We start from the raw sequence: 27381 nt of genomic DNA, 5'->3' as shown, positions 1-27381 counted from the left end.
GATTAAAAATATTTTCAATATGGCGGCACTTCCGAAAATACCGAATATTTTAAATTTGTGCCCCCATTTTTTATTGCATAATTAAATTCTCTGTAAAATTTTATGAATTTTGACTCTATACCTAACATTAACCATTTTTGAGAAAAAAATATTTAAAATGTTTGGATGAAAAAACTGCCTGTCAAAAATATGTGTATAGCCTAAACGTCAAATTTAGTTATTACCACAGCCACTGTTCACTGTGCCATAAAGAGAGGACATGTGGCTATCTACTTCAAAAATGAAATTGTTCGAATGTCATATAATAATGATAGCAGCTGTCATGGAATTGAGCCATTAAAAAATTATCATAAATAATTTTTTTTAAATGGATACCCACTTTTTTATTTCACTAATGAAAAGGCTTTCCAATTCGTTACTTTTTGACTATACATGTTCCTATACCTAAAATGAATTGTTTTTGAGTTATTTAAGATTTAGTTTTAAAGCGTATATTTTTCTTGATTTTAACCAGTAGCCTATGGCTTTAAACGTCAACTGGTGTAAAACAATAGTTCTGGCTATGTCATATTGTGACACCTTGTTCAAAATGCAGTATGTTATCGATCATCATATCCAGGCCAACTTTGCGCTGTTTTTTTTTCGGGCATACGGTTTATTATTAATAATATTAACAATTAGATATCACTAAAGAGCAAAAATACGAGATATATTTTTATAAATACACTTTTTAAACTCTTAAAAAGACAGTATTTATCATATACGAAATTCAAATAATTTGTTTTAATAATAGTCGTTTCTGAGAGATGGAAATAAATTGTCTGACTGTTAATAAATTGTCTGACTGTGACACTTAATATTAAAGGAAGCTAGACAAAACGAAGAAAAATATACGTTTTCAAACTAAATCTTAAATAACTTATTTATTTTAGGTATAGGAACACGTATACAAAAAGTAACGAATTGGAAAACCTTTTCACTAGTGAAATAAAAAAAAATTGGGTTTCCATTTGAAAAAAAGTATTTATGATAATTTTTTAATCGCTCAATTCCATGACAGCTACCGTCATTATTATATGACATTTGAACAATTTAATTTTTGAAACAGATAGCCACATGTCTTCTCTTTATGTAACAGTGGCTGTGGTAATCACTAAATTTGACTTTTAGACTATATACATTTTTATGACAGGTAGTTTATTTCGTCCAAAAATTTTTAATATTTTGTAGACAAAAATGTTTAAAGATGCTTCATGAAAATGAACAGACTTTATAAAAATAATGGTTTGGAAATGAATTTATTAACATTATACGTTGATGATACGTTTGACGATATTTATTACCAAGATAAAGCCTGACGTAATTTTATTTATGGTTAAGATATGTTTCACATGCCTAACTTCAGATGGTAGTGGTACGACTTCGGCAACAGGTTTCCTTAACCGTACCATTTGCAAGACTTTCAAAAAATTGATAGTTCTGTTGAAATAATATTAATAATTAACATTTTATATAATTCATGTGGTACATAGATAATAATTTTATTTCTTAATAAATTTAGTATATTTGGTCCCATTCTACAACGACACCTTTAACGACACAAATGTTGCATTTATTAATCTTCCGGTATATTTGTATTTACGCTCCTGGTAGGAACTTTGTTTGTTGTCAGACTATACTATTGTATTAAATGACCTGTTTATAAGTTGATGGTTGCTGTCAATCGAGTTCAGTTTTTTGTTAAAAAACGTCTTTCGTAGGAATTCGGCACACGTTCGAGTACGTTTCCATTAAAATGGAGGAAATATTAAAAAAAAAAGCTAAAGAAGCACGACAAGCGTTACTTCCACTTAAAAGTGAATCCATTTACCAAAAGGAATATAAAAAATAGCTTCGGTGGCTGGGAAGAAAAATATTATAGCAGGGGGATGTCGATGAAACTGTTCTCTTGTAAATTTATTATATGTGACATTAATGATGTAAATAAATTATTAGAGTAGTTAGATGAGTGTCGAGTGTCCATTTTTATTTTATATTATTACTCAAAATATCTATTGCATTTGATGGTTGTTACCCATAAAATGTGGAGAGAATTATGGCATTTTACTTTCCGTTAATAATGTCTCAATGGAGTTATGACTCTGTTTAATGGTTAGCGTAACCAAGACGATATAAGCTTATATTAATTCAGTAAGAAATTAATAAAACACCAAATTGGCTAAACACTATACTGGGTGAGTCTTAAATAAGTCCAAATATTTTCAGGGTATAAAAGAAACATATTTTCTCTTTACCATTTTTCAAATAAATTCAAAATAACCGAGTTATTTTACTTATTTTGCTAAAATTTTGAGAACCACTGAATCTTTTCTGGATTTTCTTCTTGTAAATTTAATCTACTACCTATGTTGATATATTATTAACAAATTATGTTTTTTAACTAAAAACTAAAAAAATTCCCAGAATTTTTTTTAAAAAAATCCAAATTTTCAAAAGAAAGTTTTCACGAAAAAAAACTCATTTTAAATATACTACCACTAAAAATATTTGCACTTATTTAAAACTCACCCTGTACGTACAGGCAGTTGAAATTTATTTTGATAGTTGAAATGTAATACCGTAAATTCGTTCTCCGAAAACTTTTGCAAGGAGGATCATCCTCGCAATTTTTACTTTCATGTCGATTTCAAATGCTGAAAAGATTCAGAATAAAAGCTTTGATTTTACATCAGTGAGTCGACTCTAAAAAAAGAATTCTAATGGTATTAAATGGACAGATCCATTCATGGACAACTAAAAGGGCTTTTATAAAATACCCTGAACAAAATCCTCGGTTTTATTTTTACGCTGCACGGAATTTCAGCGACACGGAACATTTTCGAGACCCCACAACCCCTATTTAACTCTATTAAATACAGCGAAATACAAAACTAGAAACACCCAAATCTATTTTTAGCGTTTGGATTCATTCTGGTTTGCGAGCGATAAGTAATTGGAGAATAAATCCGGGAAATATATATTGGAAAATCTAAAAATACACAATAATAAACAAAAAGCAAAACAGAACAAAAATCGATTACATTAAAACTTATGACATGTTTGTGATATTTCACCGACAACTTGAGTTTTCAGTTTACTAACTTTTTTTTCTTCCGATTTCAAACATATATTGTTTATATTATACCGGGTGGTTTGGTTTGGTTATGTATGGTCGCAATTGTAATTGAGAAATATTTTGCAGATAAAAATAACTAAAAAAGTTCGTATAAATTTATGTCCTAAAATACTTCGTTTCGCATATACAGGGTGTAGAAGTTGATTTCTATTTTTTTTCCAAATAATTTCTGAACTAACATCGATATTTTGATGAGAATTGGTGTCTGGGTGTTTTATGACATGATAAATTCGATAATTTGACCAGAAATACTAAGTGTGTGGTACCAAATTATTCGTAAAAAATGCTTTTTCCAAATATGCTAATGAGCCACTCTTGCTTCATTTGAAAAAATTGAGATATGATTAAAAATACGATATAGGCATCTTTTAACCCACCAGGACAAGACACGAAAAACATTAGACGATCAAGTCTATTTTTTCAAAGGCTCCTTGATTAAAAATTACTGTTGTAAGGTTCTCTCCCTTTTTAACTTAATTTAATTTAACAATCGTAACACTAATGAAGTCATTACAATAATATTTTGATAATTAACAATCATTAATAAAATATATTAACAGTCATTATAGAAGAAAAAAAAATAAAGTCGCTTTATTCTTCTATAATATTAATTAACTCAATATACATGATATCCCAGGAATAAGTGCAGAAATTTTTATGAGCTTAATTACACTGTTTTTAATATAGCCATGGCACTCTAGATTGAAATTTAAAATACGATTATTTTTTAAGAGAAAGTGTGAAAAGTTTACATATGATATGTCATTCTATTCAAAGTGTCATTTTTCTATCGAATAAAGTAGAAATATACCGAAGGTCTCATTTAAAAATCGAAAGTTGTAGTCATTTCCGGTGAAATAGGAACTGACCAAAAACGTGAATACGTCAATCAATCCTAATTTATGACATATACTAACATACCAAATCTTGTTGTTTTATTTGAAAAAAATAAAAAACTTATAGGGGTGAGCCAATGGGCACCTACCCCAGTATCCTTCAGGCAGAAATTTACGCTATCGAAAGATGCGTACAATTCATCTTAGATAGGAACTATCGAAAACAGGAAATTGCCATTCTATCCGATAGTCAAGAGCACTTAACGCGATCAACTCAGTAACCATCAATTCAAAGTTGGTCAAAGAATGCCTAGAGAAGCTCAACAAATTAGGCAAAGAAAATAAAGTCCTGCTACTCTGGGTATCTGCTCACCAAGGGATAGAAGGCAATGAAAAAGCAAATGATCTAGCTAGAAAAGGAGCGAACACTCCACTAACTGGACCAGAACCGTTCTGTTTTCCAAACGGGAACCAACTGAAAGCGGAACTGAAGAATCTGGAAGACTCCATCCGTAACTTGGAATGGGTGTCCTCTAACGGTCTAAGACACTCGAAAAAGTTCCTCAGAACTTACGACCGAGAAAAATCAAAGGTTTTCCTTGATTTAAGTAAAAACAATCTTCGGATTGTCACGGGGTTTCTAACAGGACACTGTCTCCTCAACGAACACCTCAGTAGGCTGAAACTGAGAAACAACGGCGAATGCAGATTTTGTGGGGAAAATGGGGAAACACCTTATCACTGAGTGCGCCGAGACGACGACCATTCGTGCCATGAACTTTGGTACGTCTGATGTCGAGGATGGAGAGCTGGCATCTGTGGAGCCGTCTCAGATACAGGCTTTTGTTAAAGACCTGAGACTGTATGATGAGTTATAACTCGTTATAACTCAAGAAAGGGGAACACACAATAGATCTGTAAGGTCGCGGTGATTAAGTCCCCTCCTAAACATTCTACATAGGGGTGAGCCACTTTTGAGACGCACCCGGTATATCATCATCATCACCAATTTTATCTTATTCAACCATTTCCTATTATGGTGTAGCCTCTCTCACATATTTAGATACTCTCTTTGTTGCCCAACCCATTGTTGTCTATTGTTTGCTATGCGGGCCTAAGTTATCCCTGCTAATTTCCTTATATCTTAGTCCCATCTCAAGTTCGGTCTTCTTCTAGGTCTCTTAATTCCTCGTGGGTACTATCCTGTAATTTTTGAGGTCTATCTGTGGTCCGTCCTTCTTGCCAGAAGTCCTACAGTTTGCCACTTGAGGGATTTGACTTAGTTGATGACATCTATTACCTGGGTCTTTTGTCGTATGCACTAAGTGTCGCTGGACACCCTGTACATTTCTAATTTGTAAAATTATCTGCGACACTTTACAAAAGTAAGCTGTAAAGATACATTAAGTTATGACCCATTTCCTTCTGTAACTGGTCGTAAATTCCCATGTTTCTAGGATAATGATCTTTATATATATTTCCGGGATTTCAGAACATTATTTCGACACTTTAAATTTATATTTTTTTACAGGTTGGTACATCAAAAGTGTAATTTACGTAATTTATTGTTATAATTATTTTAAATCGCTAAAAATTAAAAAAAATATATTCAAATATTACGATATAGTTTGAGAATATAATATGTTACCTAGTTTAAAATAATAGGCTTGGAATAGCTACAAATTTAGAAAAAAAGATCACACGTGCATGTAATTTCTTGGCAATTTTGTACTGTTTTAAAATATTTATGAATTAAATGACGTGTGTAAGTATATTTTAAGCAGGTTACAATACTATTTATTTTGAGAAAAAAAAACGGACAAGTGCAAAAACATGAAGACTATATTTTTATACTTTTTATGATTTAATTACAAATATATAATTTTCAGATTTTCAGATACTTGCCAAATTCCATAGTTCCCGGTCAACGGAAAATACCCTATAAATTTTGATCTTTTTTTATCTTAACTTAGAAGTTTGATTTTTTCACAGCTAGATCTGAGTTCATGGTATTGATTTCAACTTCGTCGATAAAGCTATCCAGGCGTGTAGTCGCTACCGGTAACTACCTAAAAATTGAAATGTTTTGTTCATCAAAATTTTGAAAAAAATCTACTTTTCTGTGTTTTTTAAATGCCTAATTCCTGGCATTTATGATCGACCCTGTAGGCTATTTTAAAATACAAATACACTAAAATATTTAGGATTTCACTTAATGCGTATCTGTTAATGTTCTAAGTTATGATGTCGGAATGTTCAATTCTATTTTAAAACATATGTAAATATGTTAATACAAGTCGTATTTTAATCCAAAATGCCAGAAATATTATAACAGTTGTATTTATGACATCTTTAGTAGATGTAAAATTATTTTAATACGCAAAACTAGGACAAAATCGTAAGAAAAGTAGACAATAATCTCACTGTCAAATCCTGACGCAATGTTATCCCCGATTTACGCACCATTGCATAAAACTAAATTATAAAATAAACAAAGGAAATTGCTTAAAATACATATAGATAAAAAACATAAATGGCGTATTATATATACATGAAACTTGCAAAAAATTAAATTTGGGACTAACTGTCAATAGACATATAATAAATAAATCATTGAACTAGTTGGCAATACATTCCATTAGATTAAAACAAATGAAAAAAATCCAAATATCATTTTTTTTTTTGGTTTTATTAACTTTAAAATAAGTTTAACCACTGTTAATTGTGAAATCGACATATATGTATATTAAAACTTACTATTTTTCAATATAGCTATAGTGTTCAACATGGAAAAGGAATAATGACCCCTTTACCATGTTGAACATGTTATTATTGTCCAGGCATTCAAACCAAGGTTATAAATTGAACGTAATCGGCGAAGTAACTTTTAGTCAATACAGAGTCGCATTTTTGGACGCAGTTTAATTATTTATTAAATATCAAAAATGTACCTAGTACCTACAATTGGATGATTTCGAAATAGTTTTAACTGATGGAAAAATAGTGTTAAGTAGTGGACAGGGGCGCATGTACGGGAGAGGTAATGGGGGTAATTACCCTTCTGAGGCAGAAATTTATGAATAAGATAAAATGTGTTAGAAGTTAATAATACCAATCAACATAGAAAATCCAAATCAATCAAAGTATATTTCTTTCCAAAGTCACAATAATTTTCAGCAAAAATATAATTTAAATTTAGTCTTTTATTTAAATATTGCCACTATCTCTCCCATCAGACCCACTCTCTAGATGCGCCACTTGTAGTGGTAATAAATTTGGTAGTGGCTTTTAAATTTATCCAAATACTATGTAGAAATTTTTACTACTAATTCTAAATGTATTATATTGTATACCGGGTGCGTCGCAAAAGTGGCTCACCCCCTATAACTTTTTTATTTTTTCAGATAAATAAACGAGATTTGGTATGTTAGTATATGACTTAAATTAGGATTGATTGGTATATCCAATTGTTTTTGGTCACTTCCTGTTTAACCGGAAATGACTACAACTTTTGATTTTTAAATGGCACCATCGGTATTTTTTTACTTTAGACGATAGAAAATGACATTCTGAATAGAACGACATATCATGTGTCAACTTTTGACATTCTCACTTAATAAAAAATTGTATTTTAAAATTCAATCTAGAGTGCCATGGCTATGTTAAAAACGCCAATTCTTCATCAAAGAGCCTTGGAAAAATAGATTTGATCGTCTAATGTTTTTAGTGTCTTGTCCTGGCCTGCAGCCACCCTAAATCGTATTTTTAAGAACATCTCAATTTTTTCAAATGGAACGAGGGTGGCTTACTAGCATATTTGGAAAAAGCATTTTTTTACGAATAATTTGATACCACACACTTGGTATTTCAAGTCAAATTTTCGTTACGAACCGCAAGTTATAATTTCAAATTTCAATCACATATGATATGTCATTCTATTCAGAGTGACATTCTCTATCGAATAAAGTAAAAAAATACCGGGGTGCCATTTAAAAATAAAAAATTGTAGTCATTTCCGGTGAAACCGGAAGTGACCGAAAACAATTGAATCATCAATCAATCCTAATTTATGTTATATACTAACATACCAAATCTCGTTTTTTAACTAAAAAAATAAAAAAGTTATAGGGGTGAGCCACTTTTGAGACGCACCCGGTATAGCATCTAACCTAACTTATATTTATTATTTATTTTGTTATTTAATAATTAAATTAGAAAATCTTAAGATTAAAATCCATTTATTTCTCGTCTAAATTTTATTAGTCTCATTATTATGGAAAACTAATTTAGATAGATACCACACAAAGTATATATATATATATATAATCAATCAAATACATATTTACTTTTTAGTTTGTTTTGACGCTAGTAAATAGCTAATAAATATTAGAATAATTTCATTGCTAACCAAATGAGAAAAATCAGTATAAGAAACAAATTTCATCATTTTGAATAATTTTGTACGTTTTTCATTGTTTTCACATCAACAGATTTTACACCTAAAAGTCTAAAAATATAAATAAACTTAAACACATTTAATTCATGCTTGCTTCATCTACGTTACCGTAGATGGAGCTGAAGGCTTTTCATTTAATACATTTATGAATACTCTCTCAGAGACTACAAAATAAACTAGCCTAACGCACTCATTCTAGAGCAGTAGCATTCATATAATTTAGGCAAAAAGGCCTAAGCCCAGACAAAAGCATAATTTTTTTATATCATTACATTTTAACTCATTGCTAATCCAACAAATATTCGCAATAAGCATATTTTATCTTTATCTCTCTATACTAGTATCTAATACTACTATACTAATAATTCCATATAATATTTCCGATAAAAGCGTTCTATATTATTTACGTGACTTTATATTGTATCTAATGGGATATTTGTACATAGCTATTCGGTCAAATGGTACCACCATGTTTCACACGTAACGGTCCTTGAAAAAGCGGACAACTACTGAAAAGGATATTTTCCATGAAGACTTAAAGAGGATAAGCATACATAATTAGTAGGAGGAAACAGCGTACAATAAAACGCAATGGAGAAGAATTGTAAACTCAGTAACAACGACAACCAACAAGAGAAGAGGCAACAAAGTAATGAGATTTTTGAATGTCCGGAGTGCGGAAGAGAGTGCGTATTGGGCTTCTGAGTCACAGAAAAGCCAAGAAAGAAAACGCCTTGCGTAACCATCTCCTGATGCGTGTCAAATACCCGTCGGCGTACTCGTCATTACTATGTATTTTTTGTGTTTTTGTGTTTTTATGTATATCAATTAAAAATAAAGAAAGAATTAAATTTTTTTATTTTTTTAAACTTCCCGCCATACGTGACAATCTAGTCCGTAGTTCCTACAAGCGATATTGGGGGCGCTAGTAGCAGTAGACTTGTCAACAATGTCAAATTTAATTTAATTTAAACGTCAATTTCACTTTCCAATATTTAGCAAGGCGTTAGCACTTCTTCTTGTGCGTATGTGTTTTGTGATGGCAGTAGCAGAGTAAGTAGACCGCCGAGTAGCGACAGAAACCGTCGGCTCTTTTGATGTGGTGGGACCAAATTTTCTTTCTGTCTCTTTTTAACGTGTTTGACAGCTCAACTTATGAAGTGGTCCTATAAACATGGTGATCATAATTTGAAGTGGAATTAATTATAAAGTTTTATACATATTTTTTTTGTTTTGTTTTATCCTTATTTTTAGATTTGAATGTATAAAATATCTTACAGCTAATAAATAATTAAAAAAATGATTCGTTGCACGAGGCATACTTGAAATAAAGTATATAGAGATATTTGATAAATGGCAACAGTGGCAACTTCTCTTCTTCATATGACAGATAGACTATTTATTTCGTGCAGCCGGCCGCAAAGAAAATTGAAAACATGACTGTCGCTACTCATCGGTTTACTTACTCTGGCAGTAGCACAGGGCAGTAGTAAGTAGCTGTGCCCGAGTTTTAATTTCGTCTACAGCCTGTCCTGCACAGTGATGCCAAATATGAACATTTTCCCCCCAATTTAGAGTATTCTATTAGAGTATTATTTAGAGTATCCTATTCTTATTTCATTATTGTGCCAATTTTTGTCTACCCTGCTTTGATTTGAACTGTACGCCGCTGTTCTAGAGTCACCATTTCAAAATTAGACCGTCCAGTTAAGTATGGCAACTACAAAGGAATTATATATAGAATTCTGATATAGCATATATATATACGTATATACACACGGGCTTACTGCTTGTCTCGGTTTATTCAATACACTTTGCGCTAACACAATAAACAATACATGCCACTAAATCAATTCTCGTCAGTTACTGATAATGTATTCCACCTATATTATGTTGATTTAATAAAGCAGAACGTGTACCATCATATAAGGAATTTCTTGTTCAAATATTTATTACTAATAGAAATCACATTCCTCTTATGTAGAGAATAAGATGTATCCCATCAAAAACATAGAATGTATAAAAATACCAAGTCTCGTAACGCAATTCTTCACTACAAATAGCTATGAGATCTCATGTAACACCGAGTCAATTATTTTATTTAGTTTCTACCCAAGTAGCATTTTTATACACAAAATCGAAAGAAAATCTCTGCTGAGAAACTTTGCGAAACAATTTCGACACATTTTTGATACCTACATATTTGTTTCGTAACATAAATCCCTTTTTGTTTGGAAACATTTTACCAAAATATGGTTATGGCTACATAAGCTATATAACAATATAGATCTTAGTGTCACAAATTTTTCGAAACTTTTAAAAAACAGATGTGGCTCACATTTACAAAGATTTCGTATCCGTTTTGTGCCGGAAGAGTTTTCATAATTTAGTTGATATTCTGTGTCCAATATAAGAAATTCCGTGTCCAATATGAAAAATTCTGTGTCCAATATGAGAACCTAACCTTACTTTATTGTTTGGATATTGTTCTGCAGTTTTTGCATTTTAGTATTCTTCAAGTTTTTATAGTACTATCGTTGATTGAAGGAAATACAGTTCTTTCAATCAACGGTACTATAATTAATAATATAAAGTAGCCGGCCGTAGCTCCAGCGGTAGTGTGTCGATCTGCGGAGCGGAAGGAACTGGGTTCGATCCCCAGCCAGTACGGTCGCTTTGGTCGCTTTGTTTATTTAAATAAAAATAATTATTTATCTAAATAGAGCGACCAACGAGCCGCCACCTCAAGGAAGGCAATGGCAAACCACCTTGAGTATATTTGCCTCGTACACCTCTCAAATAGTGCCGTTCGAATTCGGCGATAAACTGTAGGTCCCGTGTACTTGTGAAACACTGATGACACACATCACAAGTACACGCGAGAGGTAGCCGACGCTCTACCTATATAGAGTATGGCACTGTAAGAAGAAGAGCTGTTTATTGCAAACCACCGATTGTAAATCGTTACTTCAAAATTTTGAAAAGCTCTTTTTAAAAGAGAAAAGAAAAGCAGAAAAGTACTTTGCCAGAATGGCAGCCTAGGCAACGCAACTCTCTCCTGAAAAGGAGAGTTTGAGAAGAAAGAAGAAGAAGATCAAAATGGTTAAAAATAAAGCCTAAACTATCATTTGACATTAAACGGGGAGTTCTAAATAATGTTGCCTATTCTAAACAATAGTATATTGTTTTATTAGGAGTAAAAATGTTTAAAACATTACAGGTGAGGCACAAAAAGTAATTTTTACTCCTACTTAAAATATTTTTTATAAACAATTTCAAACTTTACAAATAATATAAAAAGATTTAAAAGTAATACCCTGTAAGTAATTATATATCGAGAAATTATGGTTCCACTCTTTGAATTTGACACTTTATGTCAGTTTAATAATATAATAAAAGGACAATTTGTTATAAAAAAGGACTGTCCTTTTCAAAAAAGGATAAGTGGCAACCGTAGTACAAATATAGATATTTTTTCTTATGAGATTTTATAATAATTTATATTATATGCCTTACAGAGATGATTTGTTTGAGGAATAAATGTAATAACTAGTGATGGGAAAAAAAGATTAATTTCAATAATCGAGTACTCGAGTTTCAAGCGATTGCAATAACCGAGTGATCGCTCGAGCGAAATATCACTCGTATTTAAAAATACGTATATATAATATGTACATAGTTTTAAATGGGAGCGCGCTCACTTGGCGGAAGCGCAGCGGTCGGCAGCGAAACTATTTAAAACTATGTATTATAAAAACTCCTTTTCGCCGCGCGACTGAGCGCAAGGCAGCGCGGCGAAAAGGAATTTTTATAATACATAGTCACCATAGTTTTAAATGGGAGCGCGCTCACTTGGCGGAAACGCAGCGGTCGGCAGCGAAACGATTTAAAACTATGTATTATAAAAATTCCTTTTCGCCGCGCGACGGAGCGCAAGGCAGCGCGGCGAAAAGGAATTTTTATAATACATAGTCACCATAGTTTTAAATGGGAGCGCGCTCACTTGGCGGAAACGCAGCGGTCGGCAGCGAAACTATTTAAAACTATGTATTATAAAAACTCCTTTTCGCCGCGCGACGGAGCGCAAGGCAGCGCGGCGAAAAGGAATTTTTATAATACATAGTCACCATAGTTTTAAATGGGAGCGCGCTCACTTGGCGGAAACGCAGCGGTCGGCAGCGAAACGATTTAAAACTATGTATTATAAAAATTCCTTTTCGCCGCGCTACCGTGCGCTCCGGCGCGCTTACGGCTAGTGAGCGTCAGCCTTTAAGGTAATATTTTATAAGTTACATAGTACAATTTAACAAGTATAGCAAGAGACGTGAGAAATATAAAATAACACGCGACCGGTGCTATCCCCAAGTCTCTTCCTATATTTGTTCAACTGTACTAATATATTGGATAATAATTAATCTAATAAAGGCGACTTTATAAAAGTGCATTTATCTTTATCACCATTGCAATTTCGTCGTATCTATTAATCAATTAACTATTCTAATTGCGTGTCATTTCAAGGGAATTAATTGTAAAATCCTTTATACTATTGCGAAACTACTCCTCAAAACGAAACCTCAATTTCCAAATGGGAAACGGAAAGTTTTTTGTCGCTTTGAAAAAAAGTCACACGCGTAATTCGTTTTGGCAGACATGAATGGTTTAAAAAGTTCCATTCAATAGAGTGACGGCACAATAATTGAGCCGTTTTTTTCATCCAGTAATTGATGAGCAAGTATTACGGGGGACATATTTAAAATGAAAAATAACAAACTAAAAAGAAAAATTGTAATTGATCTGAATTTTTTATTTTAATTGGGGATTGATTATCGGTTATTAATTGTCCCATTTTTAAGTTTTTTGATCGAATATTTGTTAGGAAATGTTTTTCAATAATACAATTAGCAGGTACAGCATCATATTTCGTTAAAAAACAACAAAATAAATCAATTACAATTTAATTACCAAATTCGGTGTATTTGTGTAATTTTCATACTAGTGTACATGTAATGTTATGGAAAAACAATAGAAATAGAAAAATATAACTATGACATGATAATTACTCTATTAAGTATAATTTAATATAATTCCATACTACTAAAAATGTTTTAAGAACTTGTAAAATACGATTTAATCATGTAAATGGAACAAAAATAAATAAATTAATATAATATACAAAATTGCAAATATATAGGTACGTCATATTCTTATTATTCCTACTATATTAAGTGACAATAACAGAATATGAATAATTATGGTAAAAACAGATTTTAAATTTAAAAATAAAAAAATTATTTATGAATTTTCATGTTACTATAAATATACATACATATGTACCTATATTGTAATGGCAAAACATTTTCCGATGCACGTTATCAATCATATCGACATTGACACTAAAGTCAATAAACCTGACTAAATCAAATTTTGGCAAAAATGTTTAAATTTGTTGTATGTATAATTTAAGATACCGAGCAGCTCATCGTTTTACTTTATAGAGTAAATGATTGTAACAGATATTTTATTTAGATTAAAGCTGCAAAAATTAGTTTAAACCGAATTTTATTATCGCTATGTTAGTCACATTGCGCCTTTTTTAGCAAGGTTGTCGTTCATTATTTGACAATTATCCCAATGTCAGTCATTATTTTGTATAATATCGTGTTGTTGTTGAATCTTTGTGAGTAATTCTCGTTTTTTTTGTCTATTTTCATAGTCTTTTTTAAAAATTGTACTTTTAAACACAAACAGTTCTTTTAAGAACTAAATTTTCGAGTATTGCATTTCTTGAATTTGTGTGTTGAAAATATGCCGAAGCATTTAAACACTCGAAGCAAAGAGCTTGTAGCTTCCCTGATAAACTATTTTGAACGAGAACGTGACAATAAAGGTCCTTTATTACCCTTAACTGCAGTTAGAGAAGTAAGTTTGTTTGATAAGCACATTAGACCACTTTCAAAGTTATTTCTACGTTAGATTTTATTAAATTTTGTGATTATTTGTTTGTGCATTAATAGCATCCTCTTACTTGTTATTACCACTTATGGCGTTGTAAAATGTACATCAATAAATAAATAACCCATAATAACGCTTAGAATCATCTACATAATGGACTAGTTTTTGCCAATATGTAATAAGTAAAATAATCTATAAAACAAATACATCAATTAATTACTAAAATATTAATTATTAACTTAAAAAAAACGTAAAGATCTTTAAAAAATTATATAATTTATTGTTTGTCAATTTTAAATTAAGATTCATCTCATAAATCCATCACAATCTGGCAGCGCTGTCGCCATCGCTTGTCACTCAAAGTTGATCACGTGCATCGGAAATTGTTTTGCGATTACCATATTTTAACCAATTTTATAGATTTTAGAATTTTGTTATTAATTTTTTATAAAAAATATAATTCTACTTACAAACTCTTTTGTCTTCTGACAGCAACATTAGAAATATTTTTTAGTGCAAACATGTCACACTAGTCCACTTCAGGTTTCCTGTCAGCAATATGGCAGGTGTTTTCATGATATGACAACAGATCAGTTGGATTGATCTAGAACAAACAAAGTAAGAATGTCAAAAACACAATCTATGAACATAATTATAGAAAGAAAAAAAATTAAATATGAGTTCATTTCTTATATATAGTTTAAAAGGGAAATTACAAAACACGATATCTACTAAATAATTTTATGTATAAAATTTTATATCATGTGATCGAAAAAAAACGGCGTTAAGGACGGCTGGGGAATGACAATATGTGATAATTTTTTACTTATATTTTAATTGCGCTTATTGCCAGTTGGCCTTAAGGAGGTCGAAATTATTTTTATTTTGAGTAAAAATTATTTTTAAATGGTGTAGTATATATATATATATAGGCTTATATATATATATATATATATATATATATATATATATATATATATATATATATATATATATATATATATATATATATATATATATATATATAAAATACCAGAAAAAAATAATTTTATAGATTATGAATTTTTTGCCATCTTTGTCCGTCTTTGAAGCCGTTTTTTAGATCATACTGTAGTAAAACTATACTCTGGCATTAAGAATTATTTTTATTAGATTTGCTTTGTTTTAAGTCATTCGTTCGAAAAATATTATAGTATAAAAGTCTAAATATAATATATATAAATCTAGTAATGTATAAAGACCTTCTATTCTAAGATAAGACTAAAGAGAAGTTTAAAAATAGACGCTTTTCAAAATAGATCGGTAAATATTTTAGGTTATCTAAATAATCCTGAAATAATAAAAAATATTTCAGGGTAACAGATGAGTGTGTTAATATAATGACAGTCCCAATCATAAACTTAAAAATGGTTAAATTCTATGGTTCCAATATAATATTGGTCATTTGTTGATCAGTTTTCTACAATGTTAAACAAAATTTCTCGTTAATTGTTATAATATTTGGTATTACACAGAAAAATTAATTGCAATAAACCCCACAATTGTAGAAAACACTGCTGCATTTTACGTTCAAAATGGTTACAGTTGGGGGGTTGGAACCTTTGATGCTACAACAGCAAATTAAAACACTAAATCACCACAATTCACATGTTTACTTCTACACTGGACGCGCGTTTCGCTAACCATGCATCAGCAGATGATTAAAACTAAACTAATATCTACAAAATAGAGCGTTTGTATACTCGCTCAGTTGGCTCTGAGTGGGCGTGGCAAGATTTATCCGGTCTACCAATTTTATCTGAGCTATATGTTCTTTAAATCTAGTTAATATTGATCTTCTAGTTTGCCCAACAAGATTGTAATCAGAAATATGTTGAGTTGGTGTGTGGGTAACTCCCACAATTTTGTGTCAGAGAATATTTAGATTATGTTTAAATTTAAATGAAAATCATTATTATGAATTGCAGCACTACTAACTATATTATTTTGACACAATTTACTGTTACTTGGGATTGTTGTAAACTGAGTTAGTGAAGAATAATAACTTAGCTAATAAGAGTACAACAATAATTGTGTAGCATATGTTTATAAAATCACTCACAATCAAAGTACAATGTAGTTTTTTATTTTTGTATTTTATTGATGAACCGCAACTAAATGAATAATGTCTACTGGCTTATGGCTTATTTTAATATCTCACAAGGGATATTAATCTTGTCAAAATATAGTTTTATCAATTTTTTTCAGAATATTTTAATATAAATCACATTAAATTTTAAGATATAATGTATAAATCAAAATGACGCATCTTAACAATAAAACTTTCTATATTCGAAAGTATGGATTTTGATTTATGAAGTTGTATTTATCATGTTATTGACCCAAATAAAAAAACAACCAAATGCTTTATATCCTCGGATGTAGGTATTATATCCTCGGCTGTCAAATGTATGCGAAAAAAATCTTACTAGACTTACGACACTGGACAACAATACAAAATCTGTCATATATCTTCCTACGGTATTGCCATTATGGCAAAAGAAATACAAGCTGCGTTCCCAATTTTTGTGATTTAGTAAGAAATTTGTAGAAATATGAATATCATCAGAGATACATACCGGGTGTTGCATCGTCGTTGGGAACATAGGAAATCCCATGCAAAATTTGAACTGTCCAGATATTGGCTCCCCTATGGATTTTATAGCGAAGTCGTAAATAGACTTTTTAAAGGTCTACATTTGGTAAACACACATGCCAAATTTGAACAATTTTGGACAAGCCGATTTTAGGTAATTTGAGAAAAACTTAATCGATTTTTATATTAAAACCGAACAGCTAACAATCAAACACCAGTCAAAAACTGACATACCTTAGGTTTACAAACTATGATTTTGTCATTGTCAAAAGTAATTTTAGTAAAATTTTAATATTTAGGGAAAATTAACCGAAACATGTCAGATACACTGTCTAATCTATTTCCCGCGTATTTTATCATGTTCACTTTTCTTTATGTGTATAACAATAAATTATTACTAGTACTGAATATTACAATTTTATTAAAATTAAGTTACGTTTGAAAATGACGCTGACAACTTAAGGAATGTCGGTTTTTGACTGGTGTTTGATTGTTACCTATTCAGGTTTAATTTAAAAATCGATTAAGTTTTTCTCAAATTACCTAAAATTGGCTTGTCCAAAATTGTTCAAATTTGGCATGTGTGTTTACCAAATGTAGACCTTTAAAAAGTCTATTTACGACTTCGCTATAAAATCGATAGGGGAGCCAATATCTGAACAGTTCAAATTTTGCATGGGATTTCCTATGTTCCCAACGACGATGCAACACCCGGTATGGTTATAACGCTGTATAACAATTGTTTGCAAATTATATATTTATCGAGAATAGCGATGCGAGACTGGTCTTGGTTTTGCACAAAAAGCAAGACTAAGCATGCAAGACTCAGAAACTATCGGAAACAAGAAATAGCCATTTTATCCGATAGTCAAGCAGCCTTAAGAGCGATCAACTCAGTAACCATCAATTTGAAGTTGGTCAAAGAGTGCCTAGAGAAGCCGAACAAATTAAGCAAAGAAACTAAAGTCCTCCTACTCTGGATAGGAGGTAATAAAAAAGCAAACGATTTGGCTAGAAAAACGCACCAACAAGTAGAAACCAACTTAAACCGGAACTCAAGAACCTGGAACACTCCTTCCGTAACCTTGAATGGGAATCGCCCAACGGTATAAGAAACTCGAAGAAATTTCTCAGGGCTTGAGACCGAGAAAAAGATTTTCCTTGATTTATTGTAATAACAATATTCAGATTGTTACGGGGTTTTTAACAGGAGGATCTCCTCAATGAACACCTCAGTAGATTGAAGCTAAGAAACAACGGTGAATGCAGATTCAGTGGAGAAAATGGGGAAACACCAGAACACCTTATCACTGAGTGCTCCGAGACAACGACCGTTCGTGCCATGAACTTTTGTACGGCTGATGTCGAGGATGGAGAGCCGGCCTTTGTGGAGCCGTTTCAGATACTGGCTCTTGTTAAAGCCCTGAGACTGTATGATGCGTTATAATTCGTTATAACTGAAGAAAGGGTAGCACACAATAGATATGAAAGGTCGCGGTGATCAACCCTCCTCCTAAACATTCTGCATACATACATACTGCACTATTAATATCTCAAACGCCCATGTATTTGAGATAACATATCCTGACATTCTACAACCTCTATAAAACCATCTCAGATACTAGCTTTTGTCAAAACCCCGAGACTGTATGATGAGTTATAACTCAAGAAAGGGGAACAGAATAGATTTATACAATCTACAATCCACCAGACTAAAATCTTCGGGAACTCTGATATAATTGGACGTAGCCATGACATGGTAGTTTTTCAAATTATGGAAAGCGCGATATTATACGGCGGCTTTTTTCGAAATTAACATCAATAAATATAAGTTTTTCCGTCACATTAGCCGGTAAATTATTACGCGTGCCGTATTTAAACGCGTGAATTTCCCAAACCAGTTTCACATGAGTCACCTAGGTCGAACAACTCTGTATTATGTCTGTGTGTGAGTGTTTTGTCTTTTTGCATCGCCGATTTTGTTTAATGTTATTTAACATAGTATGTACATTGTTTTACTCCGACTGAAAAAAAAACGATTCTATTTTTGTTCCATTGTTTTCAGCAAAGAATAACAAAAAAAAATCACTACAATAGAGTTTTTTTTTAAGTTTATAAACCGACTGATTTATCGGAGTACTTAAAAATATTGCGTAATCGAAAAAAAAAACGACGTCATAGTAGGCAGAGAAATACTTTTTGATCGAGCTTTAGAAGGTTTATAGTTGAAGGCAGGGTGCAAAGATTTAAATCAACTTGATTGAAATCATGATCTAAATCGTGATTTAAATCAAAGGATTTCTTTTTCTATTTTAATGATGGATTTAAATAAAAAAAATCAACTTGTTTAAAAACTTATAATCAACTGGAAAATAACTGTAAAAGTAACTACTTAAATCATTTATTAAAATGTTGGACCGATTTTTGAAGTAATGTCGTGTGATTCTAATAGACTTCTAAACTGCAGAGATATGTTTTGAAATAATGGAGTGACAGAAATCCGGTTAGGGTTAAAAAATCTGGTAGGTTATTCTTTCCAAATTTCTACCGCATAATTTCTACCGACATTTTAATCTGCAGTAAGTATTTTGCAGTTTGAATATTAGATGGTGCAAATTTCATTCTCGGCTTAAGAAAGTCATGACCATTTCTAAACCAAATCCCTTTGATCTAAACGGGCGACTTTTTTACGGAAATAGCGGTATCGGGAAAGTAAACAAAAAAAAAACACTAAAAAGGCATTTAGACATTCATCTACATTTTACAGAAAGAGATCGAGGCTTTTGCAAAATAATAGTAGTAGTGATATCTTGCCTTCACCCACGAATGTTTTTTATTCGGAAGAGATGCTGTATTACACTGGTGCATCTTAATTTCATTTTTAAGCTTAGGAAACCAGCAGACTCCATCCTCCTCCCACATGTGAGGTACTGGTTCCAATTCTTTTAAATTTTGTATATATACTATCTTAAAAATGTGGCTGTCCATTTTTTAAGGAGAAAACAAAAACTAAAATATAGTTGCACAAATCCACAAATCACTGATACGCAAAGTGAGGTTACGTGGCGTACGTTGGAATTATATACGTCATCAGTGTTGGGAAAATTCGAATTAAACAATACGACTAATTCGATAGTAAATTAAAACTAACTAATTCGAATTATCTTTTTCGATATATCGAGATAAAAATTAGTAGTATTTTATATTATATCTGTGGTAAGCGAATTACAAATGAACATAAAACATAACCTCTTATGGACAAATACGAATATTAGTAATTAGTATAGTACTATTAGTAGTATTCTTTCGTTCTGAACGAACTGAAAATTTTCACTTAAACTGATTTATAAAGGGAATCGGCAAAGAAAGGAACGATCCGATATAGAAAAATCCAGAAATCATTGTTATTTCCTATACCACGTAGGAATAAATCAGTTTAAGTGAAAATTTTCATTTCGTTCAGAACGAAAGAATACTACTATTATTTGGTTCATTTCCATCTCACCCAAATTTCACCGAACACTAAAATTAATTTTCTTCTTTTATATAAATAATTATTGATTGCAACTGATAACATAAAAAGAAATACGAACCGCACGTAAACAAGGACATACTTATATCGTTTTAGAAGAAGCTTTTATTTTAGATATGAGCTTTTCAATAGGAATTGAAACAATCATAAACTCGGCACTTTTAAATTTAAAACTTTAAATTATGGTTTAATTTATTAAACGGCTTCGGCACAGTTAATAGAATACATTGAATAAACAATATTTTTTTTTAATTTTTTATTCAGTGATAGAATATAGGTATGGCAATGGTTCAGAATTTGTTTAAAATAGCCCCTAGACGAGCACTAGCTGGGACGAATTTATTTTTAGTTTAAATTTATAATACTACTAAATAATTCGAATTATTAATTCGATTGTGAAATATGAATTATTACTAATTATTCGATGGTGAAAATAATTCGATTATTCCCATCACTATACGTCATAATACGATTGCCACGATTGCCGGTAGTCTGGTTTGATGACTTCGGTCGTGTGAGACGACTTATGTTGGAGACCCGGTCGGAATTGGTATATTGGTAGTTCATATTAAGTCGGACACAGAAATCCGCCATTCTTAACAAGTATCCGATTGTCAGCCATTTTAAAATCGTTTTTTGTTTTTAAAATTTATATTCACATTCCGATTTCTAGTAGAATAATATTGATAAGGTTGATTTTGGGGGGAACCACAGTACAATTTTATGATTAAACCAGCTAGAAAAAAAAATATTTTGCGAGTTACTTTTTTATAGAAATATTTTTATTTCATAAATCTACCTAATTTTGAAGGCGCTCGTTGTTTTCCGGAGTATTTTAATCAGATATATCAAAAAAGTGACTTCCGTTGACAAAAATGATGTCTGGATTAATGATTCAGAATTATTATAATATGAAATTAGGTAGGCACTTATTATAGTAGCACTTAGTTATATTCGAGAAGTTATTATGAATCCATTTGTAATTAGGTAGTTTGGTTAGGTTTTTATGTATTCTTGGTAGCGAATATGAAACCAAAAGTAACGTAAGTGCTTAGCGACGAATTTTAAGTGACTAAAATCTAACGTAATATGACGTTGGTAATTGGTAGAATTACATTCCCTATTAGGTCAGATACCGACGTCGAGGCGACCCGAATCTGTATTCCCCATTTAGGTGCAAATACGGGTCGTCAGGCGGTCGAACCGACGTTGGTACCCGACGCCGGGTTTATTGAACGCGACGTATACCCGACGTTAGATAACGTCCAAATGCTACTTGGGTATTTTCTATGTAATTTGACAAATAAATAAAGCTGTCTCTGTGGTTGTCAGTTTTGAGTCAATACTTTTTAATTCTCTTTCTTGTCGATTGCTGATTGAATTGGGGCCAGAAATGGCTCAAAACGAAATAAGTAAATTACCAAGAGATATTCAGGCTGAGACGACAAACGCCATATCCAAACTACTTCCATTTAAATCCCGAATAACTTATGAAAAGGAATAGATACAAAAATTTTCAAAAATGGAAGCAATTAAAAAACGTGCGAGAAGAAATAAAGTTTTTAACCTATCCTCGCTGTTAAAGTATCATTTAATCTACCCTTGCGGTTAAAGTACTATTTTATCTACTATTTTTGATAGATATAAGGCAATTTTAACAGTTGCTATGGAAAAATACCATTCTTTTCTCGAAGCAACTCACGGCACTTTACCTCCCTGTAACTTCGTTGTGGATATTGTGGATAAAGCAAGAATCTCAATCTTTTGTGATCAAGTTAACACATGTAAGGGATCTCTCAAGATCTCTTTGTTTTATGACTCAGATTCCGTTGAAAATAAGTAGTGTATCGGTCACGCAAAAAAAAATTATACATGGAAACTAAAAGCACCTCGAAAAGCACATACCACCATTCAAAGAAAATTATACATGTCTCAGGATATAATAATATGCAAAACAACTAAATTAATGGAAATTATATTTAAAAAATAAATATTTTACAATCCCAAATCATCATAAATTCAAAGCAAACCGAGAAACCTGTCATGTCGGGTGACAACGGGTGTCAATCAAACGCTTTGTGTGGGCTACGTTAACGTGTCTCATATTGCTTCATGTTTCTGTGGTTGACAGCATCAATTTCAAAAATAATTTTTCCCAAAATATTCTAAGATTCAGAATATTTCCTACACCAAGTGAATCATTTGTATCTAAGCAACATAAGAGAAAAGTAAGTATTTTTATTTATGTAAGTATAATAAATTATATGAAATAATGTCTATTAATACTTTTGGGATACTGCCTGAAAGACAACACAACTCAGATATATTTTATCTACCAGGTGACAAATAATATGACAATATACTTAATATACCGGATTATGCATCGGCTCGGAACATAAAATAGGGAATCCCATGTAAATTTTAAGGGTGTCGTTTATTGGCATTGGCGTAACTACAGGGGGTGCCGAAAAAAAAAATCTTAAACATTAACTCTTTGAATAAGAAGACTAAGGAAGGAGCATATCAAAAATCTTAGGTCCACCGCGATAGGACTCAAATATGGCCGACTTAAATTCCGGTTTATCAGTGCCGTTCTAATTTTATTTAAAAAATGTAAAACTATGATGACTATGTAGACGTGGGGTAGACTCAATATTTTTTTTTTATTTTACGTTGTGAATAAATGTTGGTAGTTATTAAAATTGTTATAAAAACATATTATTATAATAAAAATAGATAAGTTTTAATAATTATTTATTAACACAAACATCCGATACGCTACTGAAGCAGGTAAGTCAAATTGACGTATCTAAATTCTTTGACATTTAATCTTTGACAAGTAGTAAATAAAAGCAAAAATGCAAGAAAAAATATATAATTAGTTAATTTAAGTGAATTTCATAAATGATCGGTGTACTACACGTATGTATATTATACAGACCGGACCACCGTAGTAGTAACATAGGCAGAACCGGACGAATTAGCGTATACCCGTCCGCCGGACAAAAATCAGGCCAAAAAATGCGATAAAATAAAAATAGGTAGATATGTGATAAGAATGTTTCAGAATTTGTATTTAATCGTGTTTATTAAAATTTATTTTTTAAGTAAAATAATGGATGTATACGAAGTTCGTAAAATGGTATTTCCAAAATATTTTTAATTATTCCACAAACTTTTGTAAACTGGCCAATTCCATCTTTACCTACTATATCAAGAGTTATTAATAATTTTGAAGCACATGGGTACGTGTCCCCACAAAAAGCCTGATGTGTTGATTAATGAAGAACAAGAGTTAAAGCAAGTGTTCATTTGTGCTACCGCGGATCAAAATCCCACGTTTTCAAGTAATCAAATTGCTGAGGTGATTGCCCTGCCCACAATGCCCGTATTGTTCAAGAATATTTGAACAATACTTTTCTCAACCGTTTAATTAGTGGATATGGAACTATTTTGTGGCCCGCTAGATCACCAGATCTTTCTCCCAATGATTTCTTTTTGTGGGGTTATGTAAAGTCCAAAGTATATGGTCCATAATAGGGCTAATAATCTGGATGAGCTTCAAGTAAAAATACGAGAGGCTTTCCAAACTATTAGCCCTAAGATGTTAGCCAATGTCAGACGGGGATTTTACAACCGCCTAGGCTTCTGTCTAGCACAAGAAGGTGGTCTTTTTGGACACTTGTTATAACTTTTTTTTTATTTAGAGTAATATTTTATTTTTTTTTGGGTTTAGAGAATTTATTTATTTTTAGTTTTTGGCTTGTAAACACATTCAAATAATACATATTTAAGTATTTTTATTTTAAATGTTACCTTAAGTGAAGGTAAACACTTAAAATGAAAATAATAAATACTCGGCACTCCTCGCGTCGTATTCCTAGTCTGTCACGACCGACCCGTCCAAGCACAACTGCAACTGCGTACTGCGTACTGCCTGACCAGCCGACTAGCCGGCAGTGAATCTCGAGTACGAACGCAAATCGGGTAAATGTAAATTCGTCCGGCAACTTGCTATGTTACTAGTAGCCTGGTCTTCTCTGTATAGTCACTTACTAGCGAAAAGTTGTTCCATTATTTCACTAGATTTTTGCCGAGATCTACCGCACGCGACCGCACGCTACACAACCAACTGTTTTAGAGTCATTTTCGATAAATCGCGATAGTGTCACTGTTAATTTAAGTTCTGCCACACAATTTCCATCTAGATTTACTACCTTTATACAACTATCAGTAGTAGAATAAATAATAAATAACATGAAATAAGCTCCGTAAAGACTGACAATTCCACAAAATTTCAAATCAAATTCAAATGTGTCAAATGAATCGTCAAACAGAACTGTCAAGGATCCCCACCCTAGAGTCCTTTTTCCGCCCACCATGCATGAATACATGGATAGCATTATGCTCCTTCGTTAGTCTTCTTATTCAAAGCATTGACTAAATTATGACTCTTGACTAGATATTAATTTTTATTTGCTTGTGGTGTAGTAAAAATTACTTTTTCTAGTTTTATTTAGTTAATATTATTTTCTTTTGTTCAAAAAATGTTTGTTAGTTTTAATTTTTTTATAAAATTTATAGGTACTATTAAGTAAAGTGCGGCAAGTGGGGTTGGTAACCAAGTCTGTCAAATTTATTAATAGAGAAATTCGTGTAAACATTTTATTCAATAAATGTGTTTATTTTTTAATATTATTATTCTTCATTTTTTTAGGGACTTTATTTTGCAAATTATTTAAAATCGGCCTAGCGAAAGGATCTTAAAGTTGATAGGTAGACTGATCTAATCGAGTACTTTAAAAAATTCCCTTGAAAGTTTCTTCTAAAATCAATAAAGGAGCCCTGAAGAAATTTACTTGGGATTTCCTATATGTCTTGAGCCGATGCATAACCCGGGATGTATGGTTCAAACATATTATAAATTAATTGAAAGATCATGTGAAAAACCTGTTTTATGTGTGTGGGTAATACAGAGGTTAAGTAATGATTTGGATCAATTAAAATTTTGGGTGTGAGGACAGCCAGTATTAGCAGACTGTCTAAAAATATTTTTTTTCTTTATAACGGTCGTATTCGTTGATCAAATTTACTCTACGCACCTAACGATCTATGGACAATTCTAGAGTTCTTTACCTGCCGGTATAAAAGCCGGCGGCCGTGGCCTACAGGGGGCAGTTATAAATATACAGTTGACGCGCTAAAATTCAAAATAAATTCTTAGTTATAAATCGTTTGTAAATAGTTCTATAAGTCTTTTATCGTTATTATAATTGTTAATTAGTGTTAAATAAATAGTGTTTAAATAAATTGTGACTTTCTATCCACACGGAACCGACGAAAAACGTAACAATATGTTATCTGTGGTAGAATGACATATCATATGTCAACTCTTGACATTTTCGCTTAAAAAATCGTATTTTAAATTTCAATCTAGAGAGCAATGACTGTGTTAAAAAAACATTAATGTTTAATCAAGGAGCCATGGAAAAATAGATTTGATCATCAGGCACGAATGTTTTTCGTGCCTTGTCCTGGTCGGTTAAAAGATGCCCATATCGTATTTTTAATAATATCTCTAATTTTTTCAAATGGAACGAGGGTGGCTCATTAGCATATTTGGAAAATGCATTTTTTATGATTAATTTGGGACCACACACTTGGTATTTAGGGTCAATTTCTATCGAATAGAGTAAAAAACTACCAAAGGTGTCATTTAAATATCAAAAGTTGTAGTAATTTCCGGTGAAAGAGGAAGTGACCGAAAACAAAATTAAATACATAATATATAAGTGGATATAAAACAATTGAATACAATCCTAATTTATGTCATATACTAACGTACCACGTACCAAATCTCGCTTTTTATGTGAAAAAAATAAAAAAGTTATAGGGGTGACCCGCTTTTGAGAAACATCTGGTAAGTAATATAATAATTACTAGGTGTTCTATTTAAAATACACCTTTAATTACTAAGTTTATTATACGTAATGAATAAAATAATAGACTTTAACATTTTTAAATTGTTAAACACATTTTTCCGCCGGCTGTCAAGGTAATTACATAAAATGAGTGTAAACGCTGAGAAATCATATAGTTCCTAGTTTACTTAAACGGGCATTTTTTTATATATCTATACATTTTCCATATACTTTCTTTCCATCGATTTCAAATGCGGTGAGAAACTGAGGTATACGACCTATCAATTTTATAAACTAACAACTTTCATTCGACTTAAAAGGTAGTTTTCATCGCCAGTTTCATTCAACCACATTTGTAAAGTATCTATCAAATACACGAAATAGAAAAAATAAATAAAAAAAACTTTGAACTATTTTTTTTTGGTACTAAATGTGAACAAAAAATTAAAATGAGGCAACGACAATGACTGGAAATAGTTGGCAATACTGTAAATACTGTGTTAGAGGATTTTAGGATTAGTGATTGGTGTACTGATGCGAAAATATTTTAGCAAATTATGTCAATTCATTGACGTCATTATTTTTGGCTTTTCTATCTTCTTGAAGATTTACAAGCTTTGACTTCATTATTTGTAAAAACGATATATTTTTTAATGTCATCATTATCGTCATTATTTTCAGCCATTCGACCATTTCCAGTTCTCTTTTTTCCAAACACTCTTTGTAGTTGGGCCCATTGTTGTCTATTGTTGGCTATTCGGGTCCAAATTATACCTGTTTTTTGCCACTTAGAAGAAAACATTCGACCAATGTGTACTACCAGTCATGACCTATGCATGCGAAACCTGGACACTTAAAACGGACATTATAAGGA

At 31.6% G+C, this 27381-nt stretch overlaps 1 protein-coding gene across 3 annotated transcripts in view; it reads right to left on the bottom strand.

Moving 5' to 3' along the window:
* LOC115883323 overlaps positions 1 to 27381 on the bottom strand; it is a 168019-nt gene that overhangs the window by 40008 nt on the left and 100630 nt on the right. For all 3 annotated transcript variants that reach the window (XM_030901670.1, XM_030901669.1, XM_030901667.1), the window contains one exon: positions 14890 to 15023. The gene's annotated coding sequence lies outside the window, so the exon portion shown is untranslated. The remainder of the gene's footprint in view (positions 1 to 14889; positions 15024 to 27381) is intronic.

Source organism: Sitophilus oryzae, unplaced genomic scaffold, assembly GCF_002938485.1.
Source record: "Sitophilus oryzae breed Bouriz unplaced genomic scaffold, Soryzae_2.0 scaffold_186_pilon_pilon, whole genome shotgun sequence".
NCBI classification, from domain to species: domain Eukaryota; kingdom Metazoa; phylum Arthropoda; class Insecta; order Coleoptera; family Curculionidae; genus Sitophilus; species Sitophilus oryzae.
The sequence above is the reverse complement of the archived record's forward strand: the minus strand, read 5'-3'. Positions and strand labels throughout refer to the sequence as shown.